The 14,107-nt window shown below is 43.7% G+C and overlaps 2 protein-coding genes across 4 annotated transcripts in view; one reads left to right on the forward strand and one right to left on the reverse strand.

The window, feature by feature from the left end:
* The window catches only part of LOC145973251 (protein-lysine N-methyltransferase SMYD4), a 62,116-nt gene that overhangs the window by 43,651 nt on the left and 4,358 nt on the right, over positions 1-14,107 (reverse strand). The gene's annotated exons all lie outside the window — the stretch shown is intronic.
* The window catches only part of LOC145973252 (growth factor receptor-bound protein 14), a 241,651-nt gene continuing 228,968 nt past the window's right edge, over positions 1,425-14,107 (forward strand). For all 3 annotated transcript variants that reach the window (XM_083102500.1, XM_083102502.1, XM_083102501.1), the window contains exon 1: positions 1,425-1,804. The gene's annotated coding sequence lies outside the window, so the exon portion shown is untranslated. The remainder of the gene's footprint in view (positions 1,805-14,107) is intronic.

Below are 14,107 nucleotides of genomic sequence, written 5' to 3' on the forward strand. Positions count from 1 at the left end.
GCAATCGACTCATGTACTTGAACCGCAACGAGATCCGCTGTTGTTAATATTTCAAGTTTAACCTCGCAATTATCTTAACAGCGTGTTAAGGTAGTCTCTCTTCTTTTCTTTTTGCTCTGTGCCCCTTTTTTTAAGGTTTTTGCATATATCCCCGAGGTAACAGCGGCGATATAAATGTTTCACGATGTCGCCTGCGGAATCTCCCGTTCGCCGCAAAATTTGATTAACGAATCCCTGAATTTTCTCTCGGAGGGACATCAGCGTACCTATCTGAAGTTCCGTATGACAGCTCTCCGACAAATTATTAATGACGCCGTAGGATTACCGCCTGTATTTCACGATTCCCCGTCCCTCCCCCACGTCGGTCGCTTATATTGAGATTCATTCGTTGCATCGCGTCAGGCGATACGTCCATTTTACGCGTTTTATTCCATGGAGACCGCTCGAAGACGAGAGATTCGCGATTCTCGGATAGGAACGGATACACATATACGTGCGCGTCATTTCACGTAAATTATAATTCCATCGACGTTTTGCGCAAAATAAAATTATGAGCCGCGCGCACGATGTATTCTGAGGCGCGCGTTATCGATCGGATGCGTTGCAACTGGCGCTAATTGCAATTGACGATTAATAATTAACGCATACGTCCATAATCCGCCGCGAAATAATGTATCGCTCTCCACGCTTCGACGTGCGCGCAATGGCCGGTGCGACAAAAAATTTACGATGGCACGATATTACGTTCCGACAACGAAACCATCGGCTGGAATAACGCTGCGTCATTTTGAAATGCATAGCATTAGGAACCGATACTCGACGTATAATCTCTCTCTCGAGCGAATCATTTCCAACATAAAGCAGTCTAATTTTCCCTCACGTTTTATACAATTTCAAATTTATCTATTTGTTATTTTTTGCCTATTTCTCTCTGTCTCTCTTATATTTTCATTTTTTTCATTTTAAGACGAATTTCTGTTATTCCAATAATATTCATAGATTCGTAAAATGCGTGACGCAGCATCATTCCCGCTAAGTGCGTTTTAATTGTTTACAGGGAGCATTGCGCAAGATTCTCTTTTTACCGCGATCGCAAACAGTGGTCGATGATTGATTGTTACTTCGTCCCCCCCCCCCCTCCCTATCTCTCTCCTCGTTCGATCGGAGTCACAGTCGGACGGACGCAGGTCTCGGAGCGTGAGAAATCGCAACTAATCGCGGCGACGAGGATTCGCGCGAGCATTCCGCCCGATCTCTTGCGTGGGCGTCGCGACTTTACGCAGCACGCCGGCTCGAGCGGCGGCGGCGGCGGCGGCGACGGCGGCAGCGGCGGCGGTGGCGGCGGTGACGGCGGCGGGGGCGGCGGGGGCGGCGGTGACGGCGGCGGCGGGCGGCCGCGCGACGTCTCGCAGTAGGCGACGCGATCTCGACCCGTCAGGATCGCGCGGCGGACTCGGACGCGACGTGGCGGGGTCATGCCGGTCTCTAGACACACAACAGCGGTCTCGGCGAATTAAAAAGTCGAGGGAAACGAAACTGGCGCGGCGCATTTTTACGGCGGCCCGCGGTCGGAAGTGCGCGACATCCTTGGGAGGATGACACAGTTGCGCCGTGAGAAAAAACGCGCCTCGCTCGACAATAATCAGCGGGACGACCCGAGTGTAGATTGACGCGTATGCGACGAGAGGAAAAGTGGTGAAGTGTGGAAACGATCCGCAGCCGCAGTCGAGAGTTTGCACGAGACGCGCGAATAGGATCCTGGATCGCGATCGGAGGAGAGAAAGGGAGGATCGAGGAAGGACGAGTGAGTGTTGCGAGAAGAAAAACGCAATGTAAATTGGCTGTCGCGATATCGTACGATGCACTTCGTACGGTGACGCAATGCGAGCGCGAAACTGACCGGCGGTATGCATGTATTATGTCAGACGGCGATTACATTAGAATCTTGTAGAAGAGAGAGAGGGAGAAGGAGCGGAAGAGAAGCGAAAAAGCGAGGGGGAAATCGATGCGATTATATTCCGATCCTGCGGGAAACGGGAGCCGAGTAGTTACGGCCGCTGGGAAGCCACCGTGGATTCTCCCGCCCGCGCGTCTGACTCCGCACGACCTTTTCCACTTTCAACTATCTCTCCGGACTGCGCGCGGGCATTCTTCTACGGTGATATGCGAGCTCGCCATATATCTTGGTGGTTTTCAGGTCGTTAGCGATGGGGGCGACGGGGGCGACGGGTCAGGCGGGGGTAAACGCGACAGGGTCTCTCCGAAACTTTGCAGGATACCGTTTTGCTCGAGGACAGAAGCTTCCTCTCGAACCAGAGCTTACCCTGCCGACGACCCCGTTTCTCGCTCGTGTCAACATTACGATAAGTTAAATTTCCGAGAAACTCAAGTTCGCTCAACGGAATTGTAACCGTTTATTAGCTCGTTCGTTCGTTCGTCCTCTCGCTCGATTGTTTGTAAATTACTGCTCGATCAATCCGTAAGAACCTCGGGGAGATTGTCCGTATGAGCTCTCGAGCTCGTTACATTTGCATTCGCGAATGTAGGTTCGCGTTATTCGCGAATCTCTTTTGCAAGTCGAGTCTTATCCGTCTCTCTTTCGCGTTCGATAACTTGCACGGTACCGAAATCGCAAGTCACAGTCGGCCTTTAAAACGTTTGCGATTTAAAAAAGATTGATCGCGGTTTCACGCGCGCGCTTCTCTCGACGATCGTCTCGAAAGCAACACCGAGCCACCGTCGCGCTGTTTGTAAACAGCATCGATCGACAGTTGCCCGATTTAATCGGATCAGCGGCTAATCCGACCGTTGACGCTTGCTAAACGTTACTTCAATTTTTTAGCTCGCGCTTAATGTCCCTCTCTCCTCTTCCCGCAAACCGTCCATCAATCGCGCGATTGCGTTTTTTCTTCTCTATATCCGCAATTTATTTACTCATCAATTTACTCGTGGGCAACTCGAGTTTAATCAAAATTTCAATCAATTGTTTTTTAAGCATCTTTTTAAATATATCGATTATATGCATATAATTATGTTAATTTCTCTTTGAAAAAATAAAACAGGTTTTTTTCTTCTCTCTCTCTTCTATTAGTTTCATTATATTGATATTGAGCAGAATTTTTTGAATAATGTATATTATACTTTGTGCTGGTTAGCCAAGTTATAAAATTATAAAAGAAATCATGAGATTAAACTATCCGATAATTCGCCAAGAGTTGATCCTATCGATCGTTGAAAGTTTCCCGCGGAATCGGCCGAAAATCAGAGAAGCTTTTAACTTTTTACTGGCAGAATGGCAGCGCGAAGTGCTGCTGGCCAATGCGTCAATCCCCACGAGTGTACCAACAATAGTCGGAGAATTTAGTAGACGCGAGGTTTCATCATAACATGTCACCGAGAGAGACTGTGTCCGATATAATGCGATATCAATGTCAAATTTATAGCTTTTGCAACATTATTAGGGTAAAGCGTTTTAATATATAAAATTGATGTTGATATAAAGTACAAAAGAATTGGAAAGCATGGCTCCGTCGCGTTTTCAATTTTATTATACGTAATTTTACGATGACATTATTATTTTTTACTACTGTTACACAATGCATAATATTATTTACCAAAAAAAATGCAAATGGAGATTGCAATTACATTTTATTTTTATATTGCAGTCACATTTCTCATTTCTTTCTGCTGTTTATAATATATTTTTTTAGATTCTTTTTATTTTAAATTAAATTTAAAAACAACATGTTTGCCGCTCACCTTCAAGCGTGCAATTTCATCTTTACCATATAATTACATCTAGTGCTTTATGCATAAAAATTTCATTGATAGGCTAATAAAATTATTATATTTTTTGTCATAAAAAAAGATTGATTAGCCAAAAAGATGACTTCGATTGCGGTTCCGCTTTCAAAAGGTTCATTTTTCCAAACGCGACGAACTGTATTCGTAAACTTGGCCTATCGGTCCAGTGAATTCTCTTTTCCCTCTTCCTTTCCATCGAATGCCAAGAGGGTCTTGCCGGGATTTTACAGACACAAAAGCCGCCCTCGCTGCCCGAATGGTGGAAGCGCTTATTCCGTGGAGGACGGTTTCCGGCGCGGCTATTATACGCGCGATCCTACACGTCGCGAATATTGTCCATCGATCCTCGGCTACTAATTTGCCAAATTACTCACATCTACGAGAAAGACGCGCTCGTTAGCGACTTGGATGTAGGCGCCCGTGCCTACGGAATGTACCGCGTGTCACGGGAGACGACGCGGTTAAATTAGGGGACATAAATCGTCCGAGATTAATTTTCAATGGTGCAAACACCACAGGTAGGATTTTCGCGCTAATTTTTCTCCGTCGATCCGAGGAAAACGATCAAGTTTATTCTACGAAATAAGGAAGACGTATTCTTGTGTTGTTGATTACGCAAAGTGCAATTTCGACTCGAGTTAATCATACATGTCATGCCTGTTTTTTAATATTATTATCTTGTCATATTACTTCATCATTACTTTATTATTTCTTCTAATTATGTCAAACATGTGTAATTTATATACGTAATATTATTACATATTCGAACGAAGATTTATCGTTCAGAAACTTGTTCACGATTATGTATATTTTATTATTAAAAGCTGTGCATACATAAATCTCTATTTTATATCTACACAGAAAAAAAAAATATTCTTGTTTTGAAAATATATTTAGTTTTAACATGGAAATCTTGAAATGAGATTATATTGCGTTAATTAAAGAAAAATATAATTGCTTGAATAATTGCTTACTTGAATGAAGCCATTTTATATAGTTGAATCAAGAAAAATATATTCTTATGATTTAAGATTTAATTTTCTTGAGTGGAAAAGAAACAATGTTAGATAGAAAATAACATTTTTAAATCAAAGATTATAATTTTCTTAAAGTAGAATTAAATAATTATATATTCTTGAGGTGACAATTACAATATTAAATCAAGACTATAATATTGTTGAAATTTAAAATTATTAAATTCTTCTAAGAAAATTATAAATTGTTGCGTATATATGAAACAATGAACGCGTTAGTTTAAGTATATAAGTTTTGATTTGACACTTTTTTTTCTGTGTATCAAATTTATAACATGTCTCTCAAACAAAATTTTAATTTTCCAAATACATGAAACAATCGCTACAATATAATTCGAATCGATAAATCAGCGGGTAACAGACCGTGAATCTCGACGGCGAAATAACGGGGATAATCAAGGATACGACAAAGGATCGCTGGGAAGCGCACGCTAATGCGTTTTCTGGTGTTTCCACCGTGGAACTCTCGGTGAGCTTTGCGTGCATTCGAGTAATTTTGTGTTAATAATCTGTCGGATTCGCCATGCGCCGCGATAATGGCCACTCGTTTCTCATTTTCCCGTCATCGAAGCCTTTCTCCTCTCAAGTTTTCGCCATCCGACGGATTTTGCTCAAGATCTCGCCCCTCCGAATTATATCACCACGTGCCTCGTTTATCTCTCGTGCCTCCCAACATTTCTTTCCGCTGCCAGATTTAATTTTCTTAGCGCAAGACGTACGTACGATGAAAAATAGACGGAGGAACTTTCGAAGCTGTCAAGGAAATATATGAAGCGCAAAGTATGACGCGATATCATTATTAATTTATACGCCTTTATAAAATGCATCGCCAAATCTTAGCCGAAAAAACTTAATCTTCAACTGACACTTTGACAATCTTACCAACCATTATCTCTACCCAGCTTCCTATTTTTAACCCTCTATTGTTTTAACAAAGTAATTTCGTACTGAGTGATCATTACATGCTAAAAGAAACAAAATTAAAAGCATATTAGTTAGAGATAAATTAAAAATAAAAATATTAATTCAAATATGAAACAATATTTTAAAAGTCATTTATCAAAAACTGTGATTTTGATTCGGAAAAGTATAATTGTTTTTCGATCTCGAATTTCTTAAATCGTGAATCTTTACTTCTCCAACATTGTATGATTACCCTTTGATTACTTTAATCCGCTTTAATGCGTCGCGACTCGCATAAAAGCATCATGTGGCATCGCGCGCGCAATTAAAAGTGGACAAACGCGCTTGCGAGAGGAAGATTGCTGGAGCAGCGCTGAAATGTCTGGCGAATTTGTATGGCTCGTGGTCCGTCTATCCAGCTAACAGTTTTGAGTAATCGCTCTCGCTCCCCTTCGTCTGCCGAAACGTCCCTACCTAACCCCGGCGTCGTCGGTCATCACCCTCGCGCGGGTTTCCCGGCGCGCACGACCTACCCCGGGGCATTCTTTACTCTCCCATCAACGCGGCGCCCGTCGCACCGTCGTCGTTGTCGTCGCCGTCGTTGTCCTCCAGGGTCGTCCCCAGCATCGAGGCGCACACGCAGGCACTCCTGGAATCTCGTTTGTACATTTATTTTACCCCCTTCGACATTCCCTCTTCCCACCTCCCGTTCTTTCGCTCTCTTTCTCCATCTCTCTCTTTTTCTTTTTTCTTCCTTCGATCTCCTCTGCCTCTCCCCTCCCCCCGCACTTCCGCCGCTCTTCGATTCGCTGTCGCAGTTGGAGTGGCACGGAACGGCGGGAAATAAATGGCCCCTAATGGATTTCTTAGACGTGCGCTCGCGCGCGGCAGAACTCAGGTGCAGCCAGGAGTGTAGCCCCGGCCCTCCAAAGTACGGCGGAACTCTAAATTACTGGAATCGTTGGCTCTCATCTCATCTCTCCCTCTCCCTCTCTCCTCCCGCGTCTCTCGCCAACGTTTGGCAGATCACAGCTGCGCGATCTTATCGGCGCCGATGAAAACTTTTCTCCTCCTTTTCTGAAGCCGGCGGTGCGTTTGCGACCAACTTCTCGTCCTCGCCAATAATCCGGGCGACATCGCAGTGACCTCGAGCATACGCGCGATCTTTCTCTTGGCTCGCGTTCTCGCATTCGCAGTGAATTTTCAAGCTGTCCTCGCGAATCTCACCGAGTGGCGCGTAGAGCGTAATTTTATTTGCCAGATTTATCCCGGATCTTTTTCAAGTTATCGTTCCAACCGAGAGAAGCAGGTAGGAGTATGAGGCATCTGTTGTTGTATTTTCGGTCCATTAAATTAAATATATGTATGCTGCGGGTTACGTCACGCTTACATCACGCTACGCTCGCGTCTTGAACTTTATATATGTGTGTATTCCGCATAACATTAATATAAATTATATTGATCATTATATATTTTGCATCTTTTACGATTTTACGAGGAAAGACGGAATCTCGCGTCTGCGAGTTTCAAAGTTCAAAAATGTCGGGGCACTCGTGGCCTACCCGTCGTGACAACTTTATTTTCATCAATTTAGAAGAACTGAGAAGCGGCGTAACTTGACTGTCGTAATGGCGCGGAAATAAAAGGTCTGGTTTGCGGAGAGCATGATAAAACTGAAAATCGTCGGGATTTCCCTGAATAATCGCGCACCGAAGCTCGTCTTCTCTTTCACGGGCACGAAAGTTTTCCTTCTTTGTCAATAATCTCGATGGATTTCAAACGACACCCGAGAATCTCTTATTTCCTCGCCATTGAAGCTTTTCTCGGTTTCCCTTTGGTAAGGTACGCGTTTCGCACTCATACACATACGCAAATTCGTTTGTAAATTTTATTTCCTTCTCTTCTAGACCCGGCATTCTCCTTCTCGCAACGGAGTTTCATTTACCCCATTTGAGACGAAACGTTGACAATGAATAATTCCCGACGAAAATGTTGGCGATGCGATGCGAATTCACCAAGGACAGATTACGAATAAAATAATCGTCCGATTTGACTAGCGTACTCGATTGTATTAAAGAAATATAAGATTTATATTACGATACACATAGTATCGACCATTAATTTATAAATGCTCGTTAAATGCCAGATATCCAAGTTTGCGTCATTTAATGTTAAAGAAGAATTTTACACGACGGGGCAATTATTTATTTCCGAGACAAAAAATACCAGCAAATGTTTGAGAGAGCGCGAGAATAGACCGGGAAGTGAGCGCGGCACGAGAGACAGAGAACGATAAGTCCCGATAGATATATATGTCTATGTACAAAGTCTTTTATTCTAATCCACAAATACAGTCTTAATATATTTACAGTCTTTTAATTAGCGAGCACAAAAATGCCAAAAATGTAGATTAAAGAACGTATAATCTTGATACGTAAAATTCAAGCCGAATTTAACGAGATAAATAATTTTTTCAAAACCAATTCGCGTGTAATTATTTGCCTGAATTGTATTCTAAATTATCAGTTAACATAGGAAAAATAAATTTTTATTCGTTCGATGATAATTTGGATTCTCTCTTTCTGGTTTCCGTACTGCACCGTAATCGCGTGTCTTTAGCGTACGATGGTCCATTTAGGTTACGAATCTCGCGCTAAAATACCGTCACGCCGCAAAATCGTTCTAATCCCGTTCCGGGCGATACGTTTAATGATCGTTTTGTGGGTCCTATTCCAGCAGATTGCCCCGACGAGACGCCGGGATCTTCGTTCCGAGCTCCATAATTGAGAGAACGAGCGCTTTAGCGATGCTAATTCTGCGAGATGCTAACAAAACAATTTAGCGCGGCTCATACATAAATCATCCGCCGGCAGATAAAAGTTTTCTGCCAGGGGTCTGTCATAGGCGACGGACGAGCTTGAAAGGACCCGTCGCGTCCTTCGATGTACCTTCGCCGTCATTTTCGCCGGGGAAGAGTTGAAGCTTTTCCAGGCGCGCAGCCCGGTTCCTTCAGCCCCTTGCTGACACTCTAAATCTCGTTTGGAAATCTCGCTTCTTCGATAATCCATTCCCGGGCGCGTTCGTCCCTCCTCTGACCTCCCGCCCCTCCCGCCCCCGCGCTACATCGCAACGCGACGCTCCTCCGGTTGCACTGGGAATAATAAATGCGTCTTAATGACGCGAAGCCGAGACCAGCGAGACGCGACGGTATAAGATATGAATCCTCGATACGCGTAGCGGAAATTGTTAGTTCAAGGTAGAAGAGACTTAAAATTGCCGAGAAGCGTCGAGAAGCGTCGAGAAGCGTCGCGATACGACAAATGAAGCTTTCGCGACATTAAAGATAATCAGAGAGGTGCCGGGACGGTGAGAAAGTACCCTCGTCTTTGTCCGACTAAAGTTTAAAGTCTGTTATTCCATTAAACGGCAGTTTTACTAACTCGTATCGATTGGCGTTTTAAACTTTAAAATGTTTAAGCATCTCGAATAAATATATACAGGGTGTTTCTTAACAAGTGAAAAATTTTAGGAGGTGATTTTTTGTCGAAAATGAAGGGGGCTTTTTCATGTAAATATATACTCCTACATCCCTTCCTGGGGTTACACTTCTCCAAAAATGGGAGTAAAAATTAGGTTTTTATTTTTTAGGTTTTTATTATAATTTTGTTCCAATTTAAGATTTACTCTAATTTTATTTTTATTTTAAAATTTAACTTCTCGTAATTCGAAACCTATGCTATTTAGCATCGTGCTGTGCACGATAACGTATTTTATTTTTTTCTTGAAAACTACTGATTTTATGGAAAAAATAAAAGAAATAAAAGTTTCTAATAAAATCAAACTTTTTAATGCATAGATAGCATTTTTAAATGATCATATTCCGGTCCATTAAAAAATTCTAATAAAAAATTGAATAGGAATTGCTAGTTTCATCCCCTTGTAACAATACGGGCGGCTGAAAAAAATATTAATAAAAAACCTTTTTACTAGTTGAAAATATCTACCTAATTTCATTTCTTTAACTTGTTCCAAATTTGAGAAAAAAATAAAAACTTAATTTTTATTCCCATTCTTAGAGGAGTGTAACTCCACAGGGAAGGATGTAGGAGTATATGTTTATATGAAAAATCCCCCTTAATTTTCGACAAGAATCATCTCCTAAAATTGTTCGCGCTTTTAAGAAACACCCTGTATATTTCATTCTCTGTAACGGATAAAAGATAATTAATGAAACGTTGCGAGTATTTGTTCAATTTATTCAACACAAATACCTCTGTAAGATGAAAGCGTACTTTTTCCACAATGTTCCTGCCGTTAATTAAATCATCTAGGAGGAAAGAAACGCAGATGGCTCGAATAAAAGGTTCGCGCGTGTAAAAAAAAAAAAGAAAATTAAATATCAAAAGCCCCGAATGCGTTAGCGTGACTTTACACGTCACGCGCGTCCGCGCATAAAGATTGAAATTATCACTTGGCTTAAGTATAACCGTCATATTTTATCCGATGATGGGGGAAAATAAAAAAGCACGTATCCCACATCCCCCAACTCCGGAAACATCCGGAACGACGGACGTGTGTTAGCGCGTTCCAAGGGAGAGCCCACCCTCCCAGCATTCTTCGCGCTGCGAAAACTCGACCTTCGCTGGCGCCGTCACGAATGACGAAAGTTTCCGCCGCTACGTGACGAGCGCATTTTCCCTCCCGCCTCCCCCCCCCCCCCCGAACCGCCATCCACCCCCGAACGACGAACGACGTTGGAATAACGCGAAAAAAAGCGGGAAAAACTGTAAACTGAAGTAACTCGCTGGAAGTCGTCCGATCGATCGCATTGTGTCTCTCACCGCATGATCGACCCCCCTCTTTTCCCCTCCCCCTCGGGGGTACACTCGAAAGTTTCTTCGTCGAGGTTTCGCGATAGGGTAGTTTCTGATACGACATCGCCATTTCCTCTCTCTCTCTTTCTCTCTTTCTCTTGTTCTCTCTCGACGCTTGTTCTACCCCCGTTCCGTCTCCCGCCACCCTTGGTTGCGCTAATGTTATTCGGGCTGTGTTCTCGGCATAAAGTGTTATCCTCTCGGGTTCCTCGTTTCACCTCGCTAGTGTGGTTTTATATAATTTTTTATTGGCCGTATGTGTACGCTTCGCCGACCGAAACATGCACCGGAAAATTCGCGCGAGAATATTCGGCGACGTTGCGCTTTAATTTACATTTCTGCGACGAGACACTCCCCACGACGGGGAGGGCGGGAGAGGGGTGGATGTAATATTGCTGGCTCCGAGATTTTCTTTTTTTTTTTCTTCTTTTTCGAAACAGCACCGTCGCGATGTCGGATAGCGAGAGGAATCGCATCGTGAACGCGTAACGGAGGTTAATGAAACAAAAGCTGAAAGTCGTGTCGTGCGACGAATGGAATAACACACGTGCAAAGTCCATCCTTTTCGCCGGAGAAGCTTCGCAGAAAAATTGTCTCCCTCTTTATCAATAATTTCCCTACCGGTGTATTATTCGCGCGTCCCTTTTTTCCCGCGATTCTCCTCTTGACGTCTCCCTCGCGCGCACGTGTCTTCGCGACCGCGAAATGTCATTTGCGATATTTTATTCTCGTAGCGTCCCGACCATCCGGCTCCTTTCTTCGGTCGTCGTTCCTACGCTCTTTGCTTGGTCGAGTGGTGGTGTACAGAGAACGGTGGGGTAGCAGGGTCGATTTTCATCGCGACACGATGATGAATGCCGCAATGTCCGCCTCGGGGCGAGAAACAGCATGGTTTGTAGCCTCGTGGGCGCGCGCACGCATCGTATACGGCGTATCCTACACGTGCAGGATTGCCCAAAAGCTCGGGTTTACGAGATTTCGCCTTCTCGATGCTTTTCACGGGAGAACGCGAGAACGTTGGATTTATTCGCGCTCCATTTCGTGCGATTTTCTTCCCGTAAATCTGCGTTGCCGGTTTGCACCGCGCACGATTTCCTCGGCAGGAATTTGCATGTGTTTCGTCTCGAGAGCACAGGGGTAGTTTGGGGGAAAAAATCCTCGCGCTTACGAGCTTAATGCCTCGGCCCGTTATTCTACGACGAGCGCCGTTATCTCTCCCGTCTGTCGAAGGTGGTGTCAAGGGAGCAAAAGGGGCGATAATTCGAAAAATTTCCGCGCTAATGCCGGCGCCGCTTCTTTTCTTCTCCTTCTCCGCGTGTAGCTCGTAAATCTTCTCATTATTCGTTTCCATCGACGGCGGGCGCTGAGGGATTCGCGCGTCCATCGTTCAAGATTAAAATGAAAAATCACGTGCCGTGCTTCGCGCGCGGATAACGGGTAATGGGATATTTATACGAGCCTACGTTGCGTGTAATATTTTTCCCCGTCGCGGAGTGCGTTTACCTGAGCATCTCCGGGTATCGTCTATTCCCGGTGCATCCTCGGGTTACGAAATAACGAAGGCCAAAAAGAAAAAGCAGCGCGATTCTCGAAACGGGAGCCAATGTATCACATCACCGTAATGTCGTCGGTTAGCGACTGTTGCATCGCGATACGATATTCTCTATCTTTGGATCACGCGCGAAAATTGTCTCAATAACGGCCAGAAACAAGAGCGGCGCAAACAATCGGGGGCGGTTCTCCTCTCTCGGAACGATATTAAAGTTATCGTTCGACGATCTCGAGCATCGTCGAAATTCGCGTTAAGGCGCGGGAATCGCTATTAATTTCACTTTCTAACAGTTTTCCCTCGTTTCAATGAGACTGCTTCTCGCTCGTTTTGCACCGCCTTAACGGAGTACCGAATCCACGGACGATGGATGACAAAGAAGAATGGGAGGAGAGTCTCGACCTTATCCGGGCGCGTTCCAATTTTGGCGGAGTCCCCCGATGCCACGACGAATGCCGACGATTCTTTAAAGCGATGTGCTCCGGCGAGACGCCGGGATTTACGGTAATGCGCGGGAATCGGGAGATCTTAACGCACGCGAGAGGGCAAGGCGGTGGAAACACGTCGTCCTTTATCCTTTACGCGTCGCGCGCAACGGGAAGGCGGTGATAATTTCCCGCGAAATGTCTTAATTCTCTCTTGTCGCGACGCTCGGGTATGATGAAACTGTTCGAACACGGCCATTTTTACATTCTGTATTACATTTCCGTTAAATCAAGGACGCCGTTAAATCCTTTTCTCCGAGAGAATAAGAGATGTAATTTTTATTTCTCATATTCGTCGCAGTATTTTATTTGGAAAAATTAAAATCTTTATGTATATTAAATACAAATACATCGAAATAAATTTACTTATTAAAGACATTTACGTATCTTTGAAAGTATGTAAAAAAAGAAAGATATAAAGGATTATAACTGTGTGTGTGTGTGCATTTCAGTTACTCTAGAGAAGAAAAAATAAAAAAAAGTACGTGTTTTGAGATTTTTAATCGTATCGAAAGCTAGCCATAAAATATTTTCCTTTGAAAACTGTCGCTAAACAATGACGATAATAACGAGAGCATTAGCTTGACCCTATTCGCACGACCCACCGCGTCCCAGAAAAACAAGCCGGCGTACGCAATCCCTCGAAATGCATTTCCTTTTATTCAATATTGAAGCGAGATGTATACATCGAGCCGACGCGTCAGTTCGCGTCGAGATTGACGCGGGCAGGATGGAACGGCGATTTACGGTAAAGCAGCCGCGGCGCGTTTCAATAGACTCCCGAGCCGGGCGAGAGCGAGACTTGATACGAAACAAGGTGTAACGCGCAAGAGAGCCGGCCGGAGATATCCGAAATGGTAATGACATTTAAATGCCATTCATAAACGTCAGCGCGCTACCGCGCGAGAGCGGCAGGAATTTTCATTTCAACCGGCAAAACGAGACGCAGCTGCGGCCGAGTGGATTTCGTTAGCATCGCTAAAACGCCGGAAGTGCCCGATATACTCGCCGCTTCGGCAAATCCGAATCTTCGAACAAGCGAGATCCCTTCGTCCAAGAATATCCGTTGCGAGAAATATGCGATATTAACGTGCGATTTCATTTAATTGCATTAAACGTGCGATAAATATGTTGATTTATTCATTCGTTATTAAGAATATTTCCGACACTATTGAGATGCAGAAAAAAAGGATATTCTTGTTTTGAAAATATATTTAGTTTTAACATGGAAATCTTGAAATGAGATTATATTGCGTTTATTAAAGAAAAATATAATTGCTTGAATAATTGCCTACTTGAATGAAGCCATTTTATATAGTTCAATCAAGAAAAATATATTCTTATGATTTAAGATTTAATTTTCTTGAATGGAAAAGAAACAATGTTAGATGGAAAATAACATTTTTAAATCAAAGATTATAATTTTCTGAAAGTAGAATTAAATAATTATACATTCTT

Source organism: Camponotus vicinus, unplaced genomic scaffold (assembly GCF_025532165.1).
Source record: "Camponotus vicinus isolate PSW18456_S1 unplaced genomic scaffold, iyCamVici1.0 SCAF_6, whole genome shotgun sequence".
Lineage (NCBI taxonomy): Eukaryota > Metazoa > Arthropoda > Insecta > Hymenoptera > Formicidae > Camponotus > Camponotus vicinus.